This window comes from Oryctolagus cuniculus, chromosome 2 (assembly GCF_051225735.1).
Source record: "Oryctolagus cuniculus isolate XC-2025 breed Fujian yellow rabbit chromosome 2, ASM5122573v1, whole genome shotgun sequence".
NCBI lineage: Eukaryota > Metazoa > Chordata > Mammalia > Lagomorpha > Leporidae > Oryctolagus > Oryctolagus cuniculus.
The window spans coordinates 36,910,148-36,933,121 of record NC_142868.1 but is presented as its reverse complement, the minus strand read 5'-3'; the positions used below and the strand labels follow the sequence as shown (position 1 = coordinate 36,933,121).

Sequence of the window (22,974 nt, the reverse complement as noted above, 5' to 3'; positions counted from 1 at the left end):
CACTGCTGAATTCTACCAGACATTTAAAGAAGAACTGACTCCAATTCTTCTCAAACTCTTCAGAACAATCGAAAAAGAAGGAATCCTCCCAAATTCTTTCTATGAAGCCAGCATCACCTTAATCCCTAAGCCAGAAAAAGATGCAGCATTGAAAGAGAATTACAGACCAATATCCCTGATGAACATAGATGCAAAAATCCTCAATAAAATTCTCGCCAATAGAATGCAACAACACATCAGAAAGATCATCTACCCAGACCAAGTGGGATTTATCCCTGGTATACAGGGATGGTTTAATGTGTGCAAAACAATCAATGTGATACACCACATTAACAGACTGCAGAAGAAAAACCATATGATTATCTCAATAGATGCCAAGAAAGCATTTGGTAAAATACAACACCCATTCATGATGAAAACTCTAAGCAAACTGGGTTTGGAAGGAACATTCCTCAATACAATCAAAGCAATCTATGAAAAACCCACAGCCAACATCCTATTGAATGGGGAAAAGTTGGAAGTATTTCCACTGAGATCTGGTACCAGACAGGGTTGCCCACTCTCACCGCTGCTATTAAATATAGTTCTGGAAGTTCTAGCCAGAGCTAGTAGGCAAGAAAAAGAAATTAAAGGGATACAAATTGGGAAGGAAGAACTCGAACTTTCCCTCTTTGCAGATGATATGATTCTTTATTTAGGGGACCCAAAGAACTCTACTAAGAGATTATTGGAAATCATAGAAGATTTTGGCAAAGTAGCAGGGTATAGAATCAATGCACAAAAATCAACAGCCTTTGTATACACAGGCAATGCCATGGCTGAGGAAGAACTTCTAAAATCAATCCCATTCACAATAGCTACAAAAACAATCAAATACCTAGGAATAAACTTAACCAAGGACGTTAAGGATCTCTATGATGAAAATTACAAAACCTTAAAGAAAGAAATAGAAGAGGATACCAAGAAATGGAAAAATTCTCCATGCTCATGGATTGGAGGAATCAACATCATCAAAATGTCCATTCTCCCAAAAGCAATTTATAAATTCAATGCAATACCAATCAAGATACCAAAGACCTTCTTCTCAGATCTGGAAAAAATGATGCTGAAATTCATATGGAGACACAGGAGACCTCGAATAGCTAAAGAAATCTTGTAGAACAAAAACAAAGCTGGAGGCATCACAATACCAGATTTCAGGACATACTACAGGGCAGTTGTAATCAAAACAGCATGGTACTGGTACAGAAACAGATGGATAGACCAATGGAACAGAATGGAAACACCAGAAATCAATCCAAACATGTACAGCCAGCTCATTTTTGATCAAGGATCCAAAACCAATCCCTGGAGTAAGGGCAGTCTATTCAATAGATGGTGCTGTGAAAATTGGATTTCCACGTGCAGAAGCATGAAGCAAGACCCCTACCTTTCACCTTACACAAAAATCCACTCAACATGGATTAAAGCCTTAAATCTACGACCTGACTCCATCAAATTATTAGAGAGCATTGGAAAAACCCTGCAAGATATAGGTACCGGCAATGACTTTTTTTTGTTCTAGTACCATTGGTTGAACTCTGTAATTAACACACAATTATTATTAGGTGTTTAAATTTTAACTGAAAAGTGATCCCTGTTAGGAATTTGGAAAACATTATGCTGAGTGAAATAAGCCAATCCCAATGGGAGAAATACCACTTGTTCTCCTTGACAGGTGACAACTAACTGAGCACCAAAAAGGAAACCTGTTAAAGTGAAATGAACACTATGAGAAATGGTGACTCGATCAGCCCTCACCCTGACTGTTAATGAGCAACTTAATATGTTATCCCTCTTAGTATTTTTTTTGTTTGTTCTACTTAATACTCTAATCAATACACAATTCTTCTTAAGTGCTGAAACTTAACTGAAAAGTGATCACTGTTAAATACAAGAGTGGGAATAAGAGAGGGAAGAGATGTGCAATTCGGGACATGCTCAAGCTGACTTACCTCAAATGGTACAGTTAGAAATATACCAGGGGATTCCAATTCAATCCCATCAAGGTGGCATGTACCAATGCCATCTCACTAGTCCCAGTGATCAATTTCTGTTCACAATTGATCATAACGATAGGAATAAGAACCAAAAGTATCACATAAACAAGAATAGTGTCTGCAAATACTAGCTGATAGAATCAAAAAGGGAGAGAATGATCCAACATGGGAAGTGAGATACACAGCAGACCCATAGAATGGCAGATGTCCTAAACAGCACTCTGGCCTCAGAATCAGCCCTTAAGGCATGCGGATCTGGCTGAAATGCCCATGAGACTATTTCAGGCATGGAAAGCCAAGACACTCTGGGGGAAAAAAACAAAAACTAAATGAAAGATCTCCGCGAGTGAGATCCCAGTGGAGAGAATGGGTCATCAAAGAAGGAGGTACCTTTCTCTGAAGGGAGGAGAGAACTTCCACTTTGACCATGGCCTTGTCTAAATATGATCAGAGTCAGTGAACTCAGGGGGCTTCCATAGTTTTGGCAGCTCATGACAAGAGCCTAGGGTGATTACTGATGCCATAAACAAGAGTGTCAATTTGTTAAGTCAAATACAGGAGTTACTGTGCACTTACTCCTCATGTAGGATCTCTGTCCTTAGTGTGCTGCACATTGAGATTTAATGCTATAACTAGTACTCAAACAGTATTTTTCACTTTATGTTTCTGTGTGGGAGCAAACTGTTAAAATCTTTACTTAATGTATGCTAAACTGATCTTCTGTATATAAAGAGAATCGAAAATGAATCTTGATGTGAATGGAAGGGGAGAGGGAGTGGGAAATTGGAGGGTTGGAGGTGGGAGGGACGTTATGGTGGGGAAGCTGTTGTAATCCATAAGCTGTACTTTGGAAATTTATATTCATTAAATAAAAGTTAAAAAAAAGAAACATTGGTGTGTGGCAAGTTATGAAAACTCAGCAGGCTCCTCACTACAGAGAATCCTTTATTTAAGGCCATTGGCTGATTCCCAGTTGCCATAACACATATTTCCAAGTTAACATTTTTGAGCATTACAAAATAACTGTGAAGGTCAGAGAGTAGGGTTTAATACAGACATATTTGTAAGGCTGTGACCAAATATACAAAGGTAAAGAAGTTTCCATTTTTGACCTCCTGATCGTCTCACCTCATAACACCTATCTCCCATTTCTATTTTCAGTGGTTTATGATTAGACTCTGAAGAAAAGATTTTCTCTTCCTTAGTGAACTGTGTACTGTTGTCTTCTGATAGTTGATTCTCCTGAGATTCTTTGATAACTTATGTTTGATATATCCCAGCTCCAGGTTCTAATTCATCATTATTCTTGGTAGTTGCTTGCACACATCTTCATGAAAGCAATATTTTTATATTATAGAGATACTGGCTATTACATTAGGTGAACAAGAAAAAAATAATAGTAACAAATATTTGGGGGTTTTTTGGTTTTCTTTTTGTTTTTAAATTTTATCTAGAGTATACAAACTTCATACATTTCATATATATAAATTTAGGAACATAGTGATTCTTCCCACCCTATAATCACTCCTGTCTGCACTCCCACCCTTCTTCCACCCTTCCCATTCCCATTCTTGTTTTTTACAAACAAGTTAGCAAGTTAAACAAGTTTTTACAAACTGGTTAACTTTATACTCATAATATTAACACTACACTGAGTAAAGAGTTCAACAAATAGTATGAATAAAAAGAGAAACAACACTGTTCCTCAACAGTCAAGGCAAGAGCTATTCAAAATCATTGCATCTCAGTGTATCAATTTCACTCCTACAGATTACATATTAGGTACTCTATTAGTTACCAAAGAAATTATGATATATATATATATATATCATATATATGGTATATGTATATAAAGAAAATATATGGTATATATAAATGGATCCAGTTTCCCCAGCACCATTTTATGTTGCAGGAATTGACTTTAGCTCCTCTGTCAAAGGTAAATTGGTTGTAAATGCATGCATTGCTTTCTGGAGTTTCTATTCTGTTCCAGTGGTCTACATGTCTATTTTTTTTTGTCCACACAAGGGTGTTTTGATTGTAACTTCCCTGTTGCGACTCTTGCTAGTCTCTGAGTGCCTCAACATCCTTTTCTGATTCCACTAACCATGCTCACAACTCCTCTTGTTCCTTTGCTTAATTTTTTAGAATAAGTTATTTGGAAAGAATTCTGTTCTCTTCTGAACTCTGCTACAGTGAGGTCATGCATGTGTATATATGTACATGTATAGTTTATATTCATTAAACATTTACATGTCTACTTTCATGGGTTAGGAAAGAAAGAGAAAAAATAGGTAGAGAGAGACAGAGAGAAAGAGAAATCAAACAATGTAAGCCAGTGATTTCTAACCAGAGACATCCCTGATAACAATGGCATGCTAAATTCAACATTTCAACAACAAAAAATTTGAAACTACTTTTACTTTAAACCTTACATGTTGTGCAAAACAATAAGTTTTGGTTTTGCTCTATTTGTTTCGTTTGGCTAAAAGGATGACAACATGGTATCACTAGTCAGCTTAGAGTAATCAGAAGTTTTTCTTGGTGATTTTATACACTGACTAATAAACATGTGACAATTATTTACACGTGATTAGTACAATGTGGTGAAGAACATCTGATCTTAGAGTCCAGGGGAAAAAAATCATGGAAAAGAAGTTCTTGGAGTTGGAAATATGGAAAGTTAATCTCATGACATCAGTAAAGAGTTCTCAACTCTGGGGACTCTCCCTAAAGACTCAGCCACATGGTCTCAAGGACACTTTGCAATACAGAAGAGTTACCCACACACAGATAGTCAGTCTTCAAAGGCCCCAAGAAATATACCACCACACCCTCCCATATTAAATAGACATCACTGTTTCAGTCCCATGTATTAGAGGCCTATATTATGGGAGACAAAAGGGGTAGGACTAAAAGAGCATTCCTACCAATCCTAAATTTGAGGTGCAGGTTTACAGACCAGCCCTGCTAACTGGCCCAACGCATCTAATTCTTTCTTATGTTCTCCCTAAGTGAACAATCTGCCATCCAGACCTGAATGCCATTAAATTCTCTATGAAGGTGCTACACTGTGCACTTTAGCTGTGAAATTAACTTCACCCTCCTAACAATTCTAAACTTCCATATTTAGCTTTTGATGAGTGACTTCTGCAGTTCAGTAGTGTTATAGATGGCATTTTACTCTCAGGTTCCTTGAGAACAATACTTGCTGTTGTTGATGTCAATAGAAGATACAGTTTCTCAAAACTACATTATTATCTTGATCACTTTTTTCCAGGGCTATTTTCCATGCAGTTCTTATTTTAGGTGTCTTGGGCACAGCCTGTGATTTCTAATTTGAGTATACTCCTCATATCAGGCAGAACTTTAATAACAGTCTCTCATTAGGTGGTTTTAATTTTATGTAACTAAGGCCTATTTATTGATTTAACTAGATAGATGTATTTATAGAAAAGATGTATGAGTATATTCAAAAAGTTTGTAGAAAAATAAAATTAAAATTTTTTGGGGGTGCACAGATTTTTGAAATCCATGCCAAAATATGTTCATATATAATTACAAAAGAAATCTCAATTTAGTACAGCATATTTTACTTATTTGCAATGCCTTTTCATGAGGGAAAAATTTCCTTCTTTTAATACATATATTACCAGTGCTACAAATATCTGAGAAAAATATTCACTCAACTTTAAAACCTACTAGCTCACTCAAAAACACTAATTTACAAGAAAACAGCAACTATAAAGCCTGGTCTTGGAGTAAGGAGACATAGGTCCTAGTGTTGGCCCATCTACCACCTGCCTTAGCAATTTTCACCATGCTTCATCATGAGAGCCCTTCTTTAACCATCCACTTTTACCCCCAATTCACCAACTGTACCCACAGCCTGCTGTACCCTTCATTGACTTTTCATATTTATAATTTTAACAATTTGCAATTAGCTGCTTGTTCCTATGCATCTACCTGTACTTCTGCCCCATGCCCTTACTTCAAATAGTAGGTACTCAGAAAATATGTGCTGAATGAATGAGTCAGATTATGTATGCATGTAATAGGTAAGAGTTGAGGTCCAAGCTGAACTGTTATTCAACATAATTGGTTTGCATTTATGAAGGCAATAGCAAAAATCACTGCATGCCAAACCCATAGACTGTTTAGTAAGAAAGGGTTTGGTTTCCTGATGGACATACTTGTCAAATGAAGTATAGACATTGTATGTCTCTAGTATACTTCAGTACCACAGAATCTTAATTCTTACTCACAGAGCTGAACTCAGCAGCCTCCTTCAGCAAACTCCCAGAACTCATTGTTAAAGCCAAAGACTCTTTATGGCTTTGAAAAGAGTACTAAATTTGGAATAATGGAGCCTGGATTTGAAATCCCTCTATCACTTGTAAGTTGAGTGATTGTGGGAAAAGAGCTGAATTAATACTTTAAATATGATACCTCATCTGTGAAAACCCAATGAATTCTGCCTATCTACCTCACACTATTTCTGTGAACCTTAAAGAAGATAACTCTACCAAAGCGCACAGCATGTATGAAATGCAATTGCATTTGAATATTTAGGCTCGCCTTTCAGAGAATTCATCTTGAGAAAATTTCAGCTTGCATTTTTTTCAAAGGTTTATATGACACATACAAAGATATGGTTATTGTATTTAATTTTAAAAAAGATTGAAATTATTAATTGGTAGCTTTGGGATCCACATGGAGGAAAGGCCTATACTTCCGGGAATGAAAAGTTCCTACCTGTACTTCTGGGGAAGAAAAGTCCTTGTCAAGGTCCCTGCAGGTGCTTAAAGGTCAACCAATGAGGATCAGACCCGCCTCAACCTTTAACCCCCATACCCTGAATCTATAAAAGGAGCTCTCCCAATCTCTGACACGTGACTTCCCCGGCCCCTGCTCTGTTGCTCTGTTGGGACCGGGGAACCTCGCCCGGGAGCGGAACCCCAATAAAAGCCTGTGAATTAATTGATTCGTCTGCCTGGGAAGATTTGTTATGCGCCAGAGAACTTGCATTAATAATAGGAATTATTTAAAATATTACAAAGATTTACAGTTACCTGAAGAGTTATAATAATTAATCAGTTAACATAATTTCATGTCAAGAAAGGATTACAACTTTGCCAAAAATTAAAATAGTATAGGAATTACATGATTTTAAAATAAGGCTGAAAAAGTGAAATTGCACCAACAGCTCTTAGTCAAAAATTGAATTCTGAGTATCAAAGTAATCCCAGTATAACAACAATCTAAGAATCCGGCGAATGAGCTAGAACCTACATCTTCAAGATACCAGAAATAACCATGACCATCATAACAATTGCAATACCAGCAGCAAACATTCATTCATTTATGGCCTACCATTCACCAGAACTGTATGTCCTTCTATTGTATCTCATTTAATCTCCTAAAGCTAGATTCTGCTAATAATCATATTTCATAAATGAAGGAACTAAGGCTCAGAGAGGTTGAGCAATTTGTCCAACTAACAATTATTGAATTCTGGAGCTGGATTAGGATATTAGGCAGTGATACTCCGCCAAAGTAGCACTAAAAGAGCACTCAAATGACTTAGCAATTAAATACAGCACTTCTGTATGGAAGCCTGTGTATCTTGCTTCAATTTGCCTGCACATCTGAGTAGTCATTTATTGGAACTACCTGGTTGCTGAACATTCAGGCATTAACTGCGAAGGTAACAAATGCCCAATCCAATAAAACTGCTGTTAGTTGGTGTTCCACTGCTGAGACACATATGGACAAACAGTATGTCCTGGGAAACTTTAACTCGTTTCAAACAGAACCAGGAATCAAACGAGCAGCCAGACCTGATTTACGAGGAAGGGCCTTTGCAGTCCCATCCAGCTCTACCCTCCCACCTTGCACGACACACACAGGCAGTCAGCCAGGTGCTTTTAGTTGATTTCCATATCCCCATTGGGATATTAACTTATTAGAAGAGCCACATAATTAAATGATTCGCAATTGTTTTCTCATTTCTTTTCAAGCAGTTATTTTAAAATCATAATGACCTAATTATGTGATTCGAAATTGCAGTCTCATTCTTTCTTTCATTAAAGTATTTCTACATAGTAATTAGATTTGCTGTCAATACTTTTATTCAGGAAACTTATTTTTTATTGACTCAAGTTTTATGGACCTCTTTGTTGTTAAGACAGTCCAAAAAATAAAATATGAATTAAGTAAACTTTTCACATTTAGTTAATAATTCTTTTTTTTTTTTTTTTTTTTTGACAGGCAGAGTGAACAGTGAGAGAGAGAGAGACAGAGAGAAAGGTCTTCCTTTTTGCCGTTGGTTCACCCTCTAATGGCTGCCGCTGCTGGCGCGCTGCGGCCGGTGCATCGCGCAGATCCGAAGTCAGGAGCCAGGTGCTTCTCCTGGTCTCCCATGGGGTGCAGGGCCCAAGCACTTGGGCCATCCTCCACTGCCTTCCCGGGCCACAGCAGAGAGCTGGCCTGGAAGAGGGGCAACCAGGACAGAATCCAGCACCCCAACCAGGACTAGAACCCGGTGTGCCAGCGCCGCAAGGCAGAGGATTAGCTTATTCAGCCACGGCACCGGCCTCTATTTTTGTATGTCAACCAGTCTAAGATGTCCAAGATAATGTGCTCACCTTATCATTTGAATACACATTTTTATTTGATGATAATTTAGAACTTTAAAGTATCTTAGAATTGTTGCTGTAAACATATAAACATGTAAAATAAACTTTATTTTTCTTTTTTATTTCATTATTAGCGAATTAAAGAGATGAAATGACCTTACCAAAGTCACATAGCTATGTAAAGATTACCAAAGCTAGAAGGTAAGCTTTATATTAATTAATCCAAGACCTATCTTCTGAAAATGTAAAACAGACTTCCAAATTGACATCATCAGAAAGCCTGACAGAAGGGCACAATCTTGGGCCACACACAGAAATATTGAATCAAAATCCATATAGCGAGAGATCCTTAGAAACTCACATCACATTGCAATTTGAGAAGCACTGTTCTAGAGCACGCAGCCAAGTTTCTTCTGTTTTTGCTGCTTCTAACATTTTTATGAAAGTTGTTAAAATATACAGAAAAGTTGAAAGAATTGTGCAATAAACAAAAATCCACCACCTGGATTTCATATTAACATTTTACTCTACTAACTTTTTCACATATCCTTTGCTAGATTCTTATTTTTGATGCATTCCAAAGTGCAGACTTAAGTAGTTTACCCCAAACATCTCAGCATAAATATTTTTAATTATACCTTTTTTCTCAAAATGTTATAATTTATTTTTTATGTAAATGCTCAAAATATTTTTTCTAACTTCTTTTTAAAGTACAACTCATTATCTATATTCACTCTACCATGCACTAAAATACCAAAAAGTCTTTCACCTATATAACTGTAATTTAGTACCCATTAATCAACCTTTCTCCATTCCCCCTCTTCTTTTTATTTTTTAGCTACTTCTTTGTAATTTATTATTTTTCTTTTTGATTTATTTATATAAAGGACAGATTTCATGTATTTAATACACAGTTTTAATAACATAAGGATGCTTCCCACATTCCCTCCCTCCTCATCCTTTCTTATTTTTCTTATAAATTTCACAAATACATATTTCAATTTACTTTATAATCACAAGCTTAACCTTCCACTAAATAAAAAATGCAACAAGTATTAAGTAAAAAGATCACTTTTCTTCCAGAGTACAGACTCATACACACTACATATTTTGTACTCTATGTACTAGTTGCCACAAATCACAGAAAACATATGATCTTTATCTTTTTGGGACTGGCTTATTTCACTAAGAATAACAGCCTCTTGTTAAGTACATTTTGTTGTAAAAGACAGAATTCAATTCCTTTTTTATGGCTGAGTAATAATCCAATGTGCGTATAAATCACAATTTCCTTATCCAGTCATCAGTTGATAGATATTTGGGTTGATTCCATATCTTAGTTAATATTAGTTAAGCTGCCGGCGCCGCGGCTCACTAGGCTAATCCTCCGCCTAGCGGCGCCGGCACACGGGGTTCTAGTCCTGGTCGGGGCGCCGGATTCTGTCCCGGTTGCCCCTCTTCCAGGCCAGCCCTCTGCTGTGGCCAGGGAGTGCAGTGGAGGATGGCCCAGGTGCTTGGGCCCTGCACCCCATGGGAGACCACGAAAAGCACCTGGCTCCTGGCTCCTGCCATCGGATCAGCGCGGTGCGCCGGCCGCAGCGCGCCGGCCGCGGCGGCCATTGGAGGGTGAACCAACGGCAAAGGAAGACCTTTCTCTCTGTCTCTCTCTCTCACTGTCCACTCTGCCTGTCAAAAAAAAAAAAAAAATATTAGTTAAGCTGCTATAAACATGAAATACAGATAACTGTTTCATATGTTGATTTAGTTGCATTTGAGTAAATTCCAAGGAGCAGAATGGCTGGGTCATATGCTAGATCTATTTTCACTTTTCTGAGGAATCTCCATACTGTTTTCCATAATGATTGTACTAGCTTACATTCCCACCAATGGTGTATTGGGGTACCATTTTCCCCATCTGCTTGCTAACACTGATTATTTTTTATTTTTAGATGATACCCATTCTAACTGGGTGAGGTGAAACCTCATTGTGGTGTTTTTTTTTTTTTTTTTTTTTTTGCATTTCCCTCATGGCTGGTGATCTTGAGAATCTTTTCATATGTCTACTAGATATTTGTATCTCAGCCTTTGAAAATGCCTGTTCAAATACTTAGCCTATGTCTTAATGGGATTGTTTGTTTTGTTGTCATTGGGTTTCTTGAGTTCCTTACATATTGTAAATATTAATTCTTTATCATATGTATAGTTTGTAAATATTTTCTCCTGTTCTGTCAGCTGCCTCTTCACTTTGTTGAGTGTTTCCTTGGCTGTGCAGAAGCTTCTAATTTATATTTTTATTGCCTGTGTTTCTGGGGTCTTCTCCAGAAGTCTTTCCCTAAGTCAAGGTCTTGCACACATTGACAGGTTTCTTAATTATCCACCTACAAAGTAATGTAGCCCTTATTAAGTGAATTAGTCTAAAACTTAAAAAGAAATATATTAAAACTGAGAAGTAAAAAACTTTTAACACTTATGTTGATTAATTTCAAATGCATCTTGGCTATTTGCCACTATTCTTTAGAAATAACTCATGACTATGTTTGTTAATTACAAATGAAAATTTTCATCCATATTTTCATGTGTTTAATATATATATATATATGTTACATATCTCAGATCTTTAATGTACTTAACATCTTTTCATCCTTACAACTCTAGAGAGAACAGTACATCTGTAAAACCAATCAAATCTCAATTTCTGCAATGCACTTCATTACCCATTAGAAGCATACCAGCGCCACCTGCTGAAACTGCCATGAAAAGCTTGCAAAGACTTTTTTTTTAATGTGGTAGAAATAATCTTTATTTCTGAATTTTCCCTAGAAGTAATATGGTCAGCATTTGAAAGACAGGTAAAGCTAGGATCTAAGATTCATTGAGTCTCAGCCATTCTTCTGATGAGTTTCTATGCCTTAACATCATTTACATCATCCTTATTATGTAGACGTGAAGTGAGAAGTGCATATAGTCTCTCCTTTCCCTTGATCTAAGAATGCTTCATCCCCTTTCTGTGATTGGGAGAGACTGCGTGGATACCAGTTCATCCATTACGCCAGGATCCTGAATTCCAGGGTATTTTTAATCAGGTGCACTGTATTCTAAGGGATTTTAATCTTTTGTGAGGAATGGCTTGAAAATTAAAACTCTTCCTATTGGTTTTCTCCATCTTGTACATATTTGTGGCACTCCTGGCTCAAGCAGAACTCCCTTCTCCTGCCACATGGAAGGCAGGAAAACACTATGTTTTTGCATCAGGCCCCACATTTACCTTTAATCTATTCATTCCTTTAGTGGCTCATGACCATTTTCCATCTATCCTCATTTTTATCAAATGAAGAATGATGTTCTAGTCTTCTATCTAGGTGTGTGATTATTATTATTATTACCACTATTAAAAACTACATAATTAAACCCTGGTTACTATTTTCTTTTTTATTAGATCATTTATCTTTATTGACACATAATAATTGTACATATTTATGGAGTACAATGTAACATTTCAAGAACATATAGATTTTGATGATAAATTAGGATATTTAGTATCCATCACTTCATATATTCAAGATTTCTTCGTAGTGAGACCTTCAAAAATCTTTCTTATAGCTTTTTTTTAATTTTAATTTTTATTTTTATTTTTGACAGGCAGAGTGGACAGTGAGAGAGAGAGATACAGAGAAAGGTCTTCCTTTGCTGTTGGTTCACCCTCCAATGGCCGCCGCTGCTGGCAAGCTGCGGCCTGCGCACCGCGCTGATCCAATGGCAGGAGCCAGGTACTTATCCTGGTCTCCCATGGGTTGCAGGGCCCAAAGACTTGGGCCATCCTCCACTGCACTTCCTTGGCCACAGCAGAGAGGTGTCCTGGAAGAGGGGCAACCGGGACAGAATCCGGCACCCCAACCGGGACTAGAACCCAGTGTGCCGGCGCTGCAAGGTGGAAGATTAGCCTAGTGAGCCGCGGAGCCGGCCTCTTATAGCTTTTTAGAAAAATGCAATATGTTTTTGTTAGCTATTTTTACCCTATTGTGCAATAGGATACCAGAAAGGTTATTTTTATAATAAGGAAAAAATATTTTTTATTCCATAAAAATAAACTTTTCTGAGATTTGATTCATATATCCAAGTTGTGCACTATTTGTTGTCTTCTATGGAGGAAGTTTCCTTATAATTTTATTATTTACCACCCATATTTTTCCTCAGTCCCTGATTTCTCTCCAATACTATGGCAATTACACCTAACATTTTTTGTCTTTGTGATGCCCTAACATAGTAACTAAATCTTAGCCCAACAGAAATAATGATAGCAAAAAATATTTCAAGATCAGCCTCAATATGTATAGTTTATATTACTATACTCTTTGCATGGATTTTTAATTTCCAGGACAATTATTCCAACTTATTATTTGAATATAGAAGTTCTCATCCCTAGTGAGTAGTATGGAAGGCTTCACTCCTGTGCTCAAAAACAAAACAAACAAACAAAAAAAATAACAGCAAAATCCACAGAACATGAAGGCCCATTAAAAGCAGGAAATTCTTCCCTCACTCTTCTTCCATGCCTTGTCTCTGTGTATTTGCACAAAGGTGGTGACCTTTTTATTCTGTCTTCAAGTCCAAGAAAGTTATTATCATTATACATAAGTATTTTTCCTATTTTGTGAAGGTAAATTTTCTTAAATGTCAATTTCATTTCTTTCTTCAGTTCTTATTAAGTCCAGAAAAATTACCATTCTCTTCATCATGATATTTTTTCAAAGCTGACCTCTAAAAGGAAACTATTAAGAAACCCCTGGAAATATTTTAAAGGCATCCTGAAGTATTTATCAAAATATACTCAGTTGAAAGTACCTTGAGGATCTTCAAATTTCTTCCAAAAAGTCTCACAATGTCCTCCAGTTAGCAAAGGTATTTTTTCTCACTTGTTTTTGTTGTTGTTGATGATGATGATGATTGATTATGGCATCTTCAAAGAGATCTTTTAAAGGAACGTAATTGCCTATGCCTAGTATATCAGCTCTGGAATATTCTGTGACATCTACTGAAAGGGAATTCTAAATGTCCTATATGTTAGAGGTGTATTAGAAAAATTCATGTATTTCACTTCTCTGCATCCTAAGCTTCCATGAAAAGAGAATGTTACTTCAAGATTTGTAAAATTTAGCGATATTATTTAAAAGGAAAATAAAGTTAATTCCTTGAAAAATATGTGCCTTCAAATCTTAAAGTGCCAGTTTGGTGTTTTAGTAAATGTCTAACCATAAAACTCTCAAAAGAAATGAAGGTAGCACAGAGATATTGATTTTAAGAGCTCCTCAGTTAAAAATTGGCATGAAATCACTTCCACTTTACTTTTCCTATTGGTTTTGGTTATAGCTTTTTTTTAAAAAAAAAAAGGTAAATATAATGGGTTTGATTTATTTCAAGAAAACTGACTTAGTTTGTTTTGCATTTTGAAGAAATGCAGACAGAGTTAAACAGGAAAGGAAAATTTTACTCAGGACTCTTGCACAAAAGGAGAGGATGGAACTCAACTCTGCTGAAACCAGAGGGCACAGGCCAACCAAGTATGGCAGGACGTTCGTGGGGTGGTTGGTCACTGTGAATATGCTATGCTTGCCAAGGAGTTAAACCTCTACCCTCCCACAGAGACTAAAAGAAATGATAATGATTTGGTTTTCTGCTTTGTTTTGTTTTCTTTTATTACTATAATTGGAAGCAATGGTTCCATCCTTTGGTTCACTCCCCAAATTCCAAAGAGAGCTGTGCCAGGCTAAATTCAGGATCCTGGAACTCAATCAAAGGCTCCCACATGGGTGGTGGGGACTCAAGTATATAAGCAAACACCTGCTGCCTCCCAGGATGCGCATCAACAGGCTGGAATGGGAAACGGGTCCAGGCCCTGCACCCAGGCACAGAGATTCAGGAAGCAGATGTCACAAGCTGCATCTTAACAGCAGCACAAAATATCCACCCTAAATGTACAGCTTTCAATTCTATTTTCCATGAACTTTTTGAAGTATCAACATATGTAAAGAGAATTGTCAGTTCAAGTCCTTTTCTAATTTTTTCATTTTTTGATACTGAGTTTATGAGCTCATTACTTATTTTGAATATTAATCTCTTATCATATTTGCAAATATTCTCCCCATTCTAAAGATTGTCTCTTCACATCATTGATTGTTTACTGTCCAGGAGCTTTTTAGTTTACTGTAGCCTCTATTATTTTTGCATTTGTAGTCCATCCTTTGGGTGCCATGTCTAAGAAGTCAAGAGCTTTTCTTCTCTGTTTTCTGAATACAGTATTAAGGGCCTTCAAAGAGTTAAAAATAGAACTCCACAATGATCCAGCAATTTTGGATAGATCAAACTATCAAAGATATATCCACATTTGCATGTTCATTATAGTTTATTGACAATAGCCAAGACAAGGAACCTACTAAATGTCCATCAACAGATGAATGAATAAGAAAGTGTGGCATATGTATACACTGGAATCTTATTTGGCCTTATAAAAGAAGGAAATCCCAGCATATGTGACAACATAGATGAACCCAGAGGACATTATGCTAAGTGATGTAAGCGAAGTACAAAAGGATAAATACTGCATGAGTCTACCTATATAAAGTAGGTAAAATAATCAAATTCTTTTTTAAAAAAGTTTATTTATTTATGTGAAAGGCAGAGTTAGAGAGAGAGAGATAGAGAGAGAGAGGAAGAGGGAGAGGGAAAGGGAGAGGGAGAGACAGATAAAGAATTTTCCATCTGCACGTTGACTTACCAAATGCCAGCAGTGGCCTGAACTGGGGCTGGCCAAAGCCAGGAATCAGGAGGTTCTTCCAGGTCTCCTACATGAGTGGCAGTGGCCTAAGGACTTGGGCCATTTTCTGTTGTTTTCCCAGGCTCATTAACAGGGAGCTGGATGAGAAGTGGAGAAGCCAGGATGTGAAATAGTACCCATATAAGATGGCAGCATCACAGGCAGTGGCTTTACCCATATGCCTAAATGCAAGCCTCAATAATCAAACTCGTAAGCAAAGTGTAGAATAATGTTGGTAAATGGATAGTGGTAGGAAAAATAGGAATTTACTGATCAATGGATATAATCCAATTATGCAATAAGAATAAATTCTGGAAATCTGCTTACAACATGGTACCCATAGTGAACAATGCTGTGCATTTAAAAATTTAGGGTGTAGATCTTACCACAAACAATTAAACAAAACAAAGGGAGCTGAGGAAATCTGTGAAGGCAATGATATGATTACTCTTTGGTGATAGTTTCTGTATATGAACAAATTCATCAATATTAAATTAATTAAATAGATGGTATTGTTACTTTTAAAATAACAATTATGCCCCAATAAAACTATTTAAAAAACTGGAAAAATTTTTAAAACAGTCTTGAGAAAAGGACAATAATCAGATAGGCCGAAGAATACTGCTCAACTTTCCCTATTTTCTGTTTGCATCACCAAGTAAGTGTCAAATGTGTTTTGACTTATTTTACACTCAAAATAAAATTAAAATTATTTTACACATAAAATAAAATTATGACCACAAAATCATTGCCTAAAATTCATGACACTTCCATGGCATACAATAAGGCATATTCATTTCTCTTGCTTTGCGCATTCAGTTGATCTGTGCCGGCCTTGCTAGAGTGACTCAACATTTTTCCACATTGTTTTCCTGAGATTAACAGTTAAGCCTAGGCATAGCCTTCTCAGAAGAATGGTCAAAACAGGGGACAAGCAGATAAATGTAAATTCTTTCTTGAAGAAATAGGCATTTCATTGCTTCTACCTAATGTTGAGCTGAGAAATTCACAAGGATAAGCCCCACCTTGGAGTGAGAAGGCATGACAAATTACATGCCAATGGGTGTGGATATAAAAGGGATGGAAAAATCTAAGATATTAATTCAATCACTACAGATTTCGTCATTAAATATTTACTGAAACTTGCTGCATCCAATAATCTTCCTTTTTGTCTCAGGGAATCTGCAGTCTAAAAGAAGTCTGAGTAAGTATAAAGGCTTCATAAGGAACAATTTACACTGAGTATTAAAGAACAGACACTATTTTTAAAATTTATTTATTTATTTGTAAGTCAGAGTTACACAGAGATAAGAGAAGGTGAGGCAGAGATAGAGAGGTCTTCCATCCAATGGTTCACTCCCCAGTTGGCCACAACAGCCAGAGCTGTGCCAATCCGAAGCCAGGAGCCAGGAGCTTCCTCCAGGTTTCCAAGTTGGGTGCAGGGGCCCAAGGACTTGGGCCATCTTCTACTGCTTTCCCAGGCCATAGCAGAGAGCTGAATTGGAAGTGGAGCAGCCGGGACTCAAACAAGCGGCCACATGGGATGCTGGCACTTCAGGCAACAGCTTTACCCGCTACGCCACGGTGCCAGCCCCAAGAACAGACACTATTTAATTGGGTGGAAACTAGTGGGGGGAAGCATTTCTAGTAGAAAGGGCATTGTAAACAGAAGTGTGTGATCGATAAAACACAAGAAATACTCAGAAAGGTTTGTTTTGAATGGAATAAGGAGTACATGGAAAGGAATAATTTAAAATGTCGTTGAGAGAAAATACAGACGCGATATCCTTTTCTAAGTCACCACGCTCACCCACTCCTTCAGTGTTGATGGCCTTCAGGATTTAGTCTTTCCTTCCTGTCCTCTCTGCTCTGCTGATGTGATTTCAACATCCAAACTTAAGGAAATGACTCATAACCATTCTCCTTACGTCTATCAGAAGTTTTCGTTCCAGCTAGTTTCTAAATATTTCTAATAATAAAGCCTAGAAATATAGAAATATAGCAGATACAATGTCTGTACAAAAGTTTCCCCAACTTTACCACCTTTATATTCCCCTTTGCAGTATGTATCTCAGTAATCAGCAACACCAGGTCCCCTGAGTTAAACACATAGCAGATTTCCTAAGGTCATCCCTTTCCCTAAATGGGCTACATCAAGACATTCATCAAGCCACATTAACCCTGCTCCATAAACATACCATAAATCTGCTCCCACCTTTCAATTTCCATGTTGTTCCCTTAGATAAGACCATCAACATTTCTTGCCTGAGGCACTAAAATTTTAAATCTGCCTCCCACCTGCAATCCTTTTATTGTCAGAATAACCCATCAACACTGATTCATTTGATCATATCATTACTCTCTTCAAAACACTTTAATTTTTTTTTTCTTTTTGTCACAAATATCTTACTTGTTTCTAGTTACTTGCTCATTCCAAAGTTACATCTTGGATGCTCACCATGTGTCAGGCCCTGTTACTGACAACAAGGGGACAAGAGTGAACAACACAGACAAGGTGCTGATCTCATGGAGCTGAAACTGTAATGAAACAAAAATAATAAACAACTAGAGAAAGTACATATACTGATATATTGAAGAGCATGACCAGCACTATAAAGAATGTAATAAAGGGTAATGGGCAATAGGATGAAGAGTAAACAGGTGTGAACTGTCTAGTTGACAGCCTATTGAGGAAAACAGTACTGCTGTCTATGATGACTTGGATTTATGCTCAGTAGTGAAGAGATGATCAAAACTAGAGTGCAATCCCACATTTGTGTAGAGGTAGAAATGACAGGTTTAAATTACCAATTTATCACCATTGAGAGATGAAGGACAAAGGAATCAAGAAAAGTTTCTTCCGTGAACAGAAAAATTGGATGGATGGTGGTGCCCTTAGCATAGCCGCAAAATATTCGGAAAGTAGCAGATTTCTAATTTTATCATGTTTTGCTTGAAATGCCAAAATAAACATGAAGTAACTTCTTTAAATGTAGAAAGTAAAATAGCTAATTGATAAATAACTCATATATAATTATGGAAACTTTTGAAACATGTTACTGTGCTTGCCTCTTGAATTTCCATACACAGGCCTTCTTGCTGGTGAGTCAGGTGGAAAACACTATTTTGTCATGACATCACTGAAAGTCCATTTATATTTTGACTAACAGAGCTTGAATCTTTAATTTAATCAGTAGTGTTTTTTTAAAGATTTATTTGAAGGTAGAGCCACAGAGAGGCAAAGGCAGTGAAAGAGAGAGAGACAGAGAGACAGAGAGACGGAGAGATGGAGAGAGAGAGAGAGAAAGAGAGAGAGAGAGAGAGAGAGGTCTTCCATTAGCTGGTTCACTCCCCAATTGGCCGCAATGGCCGGAGTTGCGCTGATCCGAAGCCAGGAGCCAGAAGCTTCTTCCAGATCTCCCAAGTGAGTGCAGGGATCCAAGGATGTGGACCATTCTCCACTGCTTTCCCAGGCCACAGCAGAGAGCTGGATTGGAAGCAGAGCAGCTGGGACTCCAACTGGCATCCACATGGGACAGCAGCACCTCAGGCGGTGGCGTTACCAGCTGCATCACAGCACTGGTCCCGAATCAGTAGTCTTTAAAGCCATTATGATAGTCCATTTATAATGAAGAATGATAAATGAGATTCTGCCTATTACTTCAATATTGAAATCAGATCATTTTTATGGATCCAAGCAATTACTTAGGAAATAGTTATTAAATACCTCATATGTCCCAGTTTCTATTGCTTTCTATAAAGTCTAGACTATAATTCTTGATAGGGAAAATATTAAATCTTCTTTTTCTATCCCAGAAACTGCATAAAATGCATTTCAGGCTGTACATTAAAGAATGTTCTTCATATGTGTATGGAAATGCAAAGAAAGAGCTAGAGCCTTGTCATTGCAGCACAGTAGGAGGGAAGAATGAAAAAGTCATTAGAAGAATGCCGACTTACGCTTTGTACCACATCCCATATGGCACGAGAGTGATTGATGGAATAAGAAAAAAAAGGTAAGTGAGTCTGTTCGTATCAGTTGCTTGGAGTGCTGAGTGAGAGACCTCAGAAAATCAAGCCAGTCCACAGATCAGAAGACTCCTGGTTCAGATCTGTCTCAACAGGGACTTCAAGATTGGAACCAAATGCCCAGAGCTGCAATGTCCAGCAGAGGTCCACTACATCAGTGGAGCTCAAACTATGACAGCTGTAACTCTCTTATTGACAGATTGGTTTTAAATTCGTTTTTCAAATCTTCGACTTTTATAATTTGTTTTTATAAAAGTTCATCTAGGGGGCTGGTACTGTGGTGTAGCAGGTAAAGCCGCCGCCTGCAGTCCAGCATCCCATATGGGCACTGGTTCTAGTCCCGGCTGCTTCAATTCCTGTCCAATTCTGCTATGGCCTGGGAAAGCAGTAGAAGATGGCCCAAGTCCTTGGGCCCATGCACCTGCATGGGAGACCTGGAGGACGCTCCTGGCCCCTGGCTTCAGATCAGCACAGCTCAGGCCATTGTGGCCAACTGGGGAGTGAACCAGTGGATGGAAGACCTCTCTCTCTCTCTCTCTCTCTCTCTGCCTCTCCTCTCTCTGTGTAACTCTTTCAAGTAAATAAATAAATCTTTTAAAAAAGGCTCATCTAACCAGGAATATTCTCGCATTCACAATACTCCTTCTTCACCTTGACAAGAAAGCTATAACCCTTTCTCTTCCAAATGAATATGTAGTTCAAAATATTCATTTAAAAATCACTTTTACAGAAGATCAGTTTAGTATGCATTAAGTAAAGATTTCAACAGTTTGCACCCCCATAGAAACACAAAGTGAAATACATTGTTTCAGTACTCATTATAGCATTAAATCTCAATGCACAGCACATTAAGGACAGAGATCCTACATGAGGAGTAAGTGCACAGTGACTCCTGTTGTTGACTTAACAAATTCACACTCTTGTTTATGGCATCAGTAATCTCCCTATGCTCCAGTCATGAGTTTCCAAGGCTATGGAAGCCCTCTGAGTTCTCCGACTCTTATCTTGTTTAGACAAGGTCATAGTCAAAGTGGAGCTTCTCTCCTCCCTTCAGAGAAAGGTACCTCCTTCTTTGATGACCTGTTCTTTCCACTGGGATCTCACTCACAGAGATCTTTTGCCAGAGTGTCTTGGCTTTCCATGCCTGAAATACTCTCATGGGCTTTTCAGCCAGATCCGAATGCCTTTAGGGCTGATTCTGAGGCCAGAGTGCTATTTAGGACATCTGCCATTCTATGAGTCTGCTGAGTATCTCACTTCCCATGTTGGATCACTCTCCCCTTTATTTATTCTATGGGTTAGTGTTAGCAGGTACTAGACTTGTTTATGTGCTCCCTTTGACTCTTAGTCCTTTCATTATGATCAATTGTGAACTGAAATTGATCACTTGGAATAGTGAGATGGCATTGGTACATGCCACATTGATGGGATTGAATTGGAATCCCCTGGTATGTTTCTAACTCTACCATTTGGGGCAAGTCAGCTTGAGCATGTCCCAAATTATACATCTCTTCCCTCTCTTATTCCCACTCTTATGTTTAACAGGGATCACATTTCAGTTAATTTTCAACACTTAAGAATAACTGTGTATTAATTACAGAATTAAACCAGTCATATTAAGTAGAACAGATAAAAAAACCACTAAGAGGGATAATGTGTTTCTATGGGGGTGCAAACTGTTGAAATCTTTACTTAATGCATACTAAACTGATCTTCTGTAAAAAAAAAAAAATTATCAATTCCCAACTTGACTCTCACTGGGATTAAACATGACAATAGGTCTGATCTGATTTCATCATCATTTAAAAAAAATCATCTATTATTTTTCACTTTATGTTTCTGTGTGGGAGCAAACTGTTGAAATCCTTACTTAATGTATACTAAGCTGATCTTCTGTATATTAAGATAATCGAAAATGAATCTTGATGTGAATGGAAGGGGAGAGGGAGTGGGAAAGGGGAGTGTTGTGGGTGGGAGGGATGGTATGGGGGGGAAGCCATTGTGATCCATAAGTCGTACTTTGGAAATTTATATTCATTAAATAAAAGTTAAAAAAATCACTTTTAAAATAATTTATTAAAATTCTATAAACATTCAAAATCTCTTTCCTTTTATATATATTTCAAAAAAAAAAAGAATGCATAGATTCCAGCATGCTGGCATAGCAGGTAAAGCTGCCAATTGCGACACTGACAACCCATATCAGAGTGCTGCTTTCAGTCACAGCTACTCCACTTCCCATCCAGCTTCCTGTGCTAATGTGCCTGGAAGGCAGCGTAAGATGGGCCAAGTACTAGGGTCCCTGACACCCATGTGGGAGACCAGGATGGAGCTCCTGGCTTCAGCCAGGCCCACATCTGGCAATTGTGGCTATTTGGAGAGTGACCCAGCAGATGGAAGCACTCTCTCGATCTCTCGCTCTCGGTCCCTCTCCCCCTCCTTCTCCCTCCTTTCCTCTCTCTTCATCATTCTGCCTTTAAAATAAATAAATAATCTTTGAAAAAAGAAGAAAATAAAAAGGACATATAATGTTAAGTTGTGGAGTTGGAATCTTGATTTCCAATACTGTTTGTGAGTGAGGCAGACTGGGCAATGGTAACTTTTGATGACAACTGTGTCTCTTCCATTCCAAACTATTGTGAAATCGGGTATAAAGAGTTTGAAGTAAATTTCCATATAAACAATGCAAAAAGAGCATTATGAATATATATATTGAATTCTAGAAATGAGCTGTTATCAGTAATTTGGTATATTGATTTTCAATACTCATGTCGTTTTTGTCATTAGATTAAAACAAAAAAAAGTTATCTTCAAACAGATGTTAGAGAAAACACTTGCTGTTTTTCAAAGGCAGCAAATAGACTACCATGGCTCTCTTTATACACTGAATAAAACACACAGGTAATAATTCATATAATGACTTTAAGACGTGATATTTTGAATTCATCATTATTAAAATCTGTCGTATCAAATAAGTTATGAAGCAGTCACTAATTTTATCTGTATTTATTTCATAAATATGTATCTGCTTCCCATTAAGGAAAAAATTAATGTAACTTATACATACATATGTATATTTAATAATGGCTGTCTTTATAGTTTAGAAACTTCTTGAAATGTAATAATAGCCTCCCTAAAGCCGGAATGATCTGACTCCAACATGTCATGGAGTAAGGCCTAAGTATCAATGCCTTTTGGCATAGGAAGAATTTAGCGGTTTGCTCCATCCTAAAATGACCCTATATTTGCAGAGAGACTCACCAGAAGATATGTACATGATCAGTAACCGAAAGTGCCAGAAAAAAAGCTGAGCCATGAAATTCTCAGCTACTGCTTCAATTTGGCTGTTGTTAATTTTCTGTAATCTCAAATAAATCAATGACTTGTAGCAAGTGTATGTAAATGTAATCTCTCTTCACCAATCTGTTATTCGATAAAATGTTATAAGATAGACAAA

General features: G+C 37.4%; 1 pseudogene; it reads left to right on the top strand.

The window, feature by feature from the left end:
- The window catches only part of LOC100355601 (AP-1 complex subunit mu-2-like), a 127,544-nt pseudogene that overhangs the window by 92,578 nt on the left and 11,992 nt on the right, over positions 1 to 22,974 (top strand).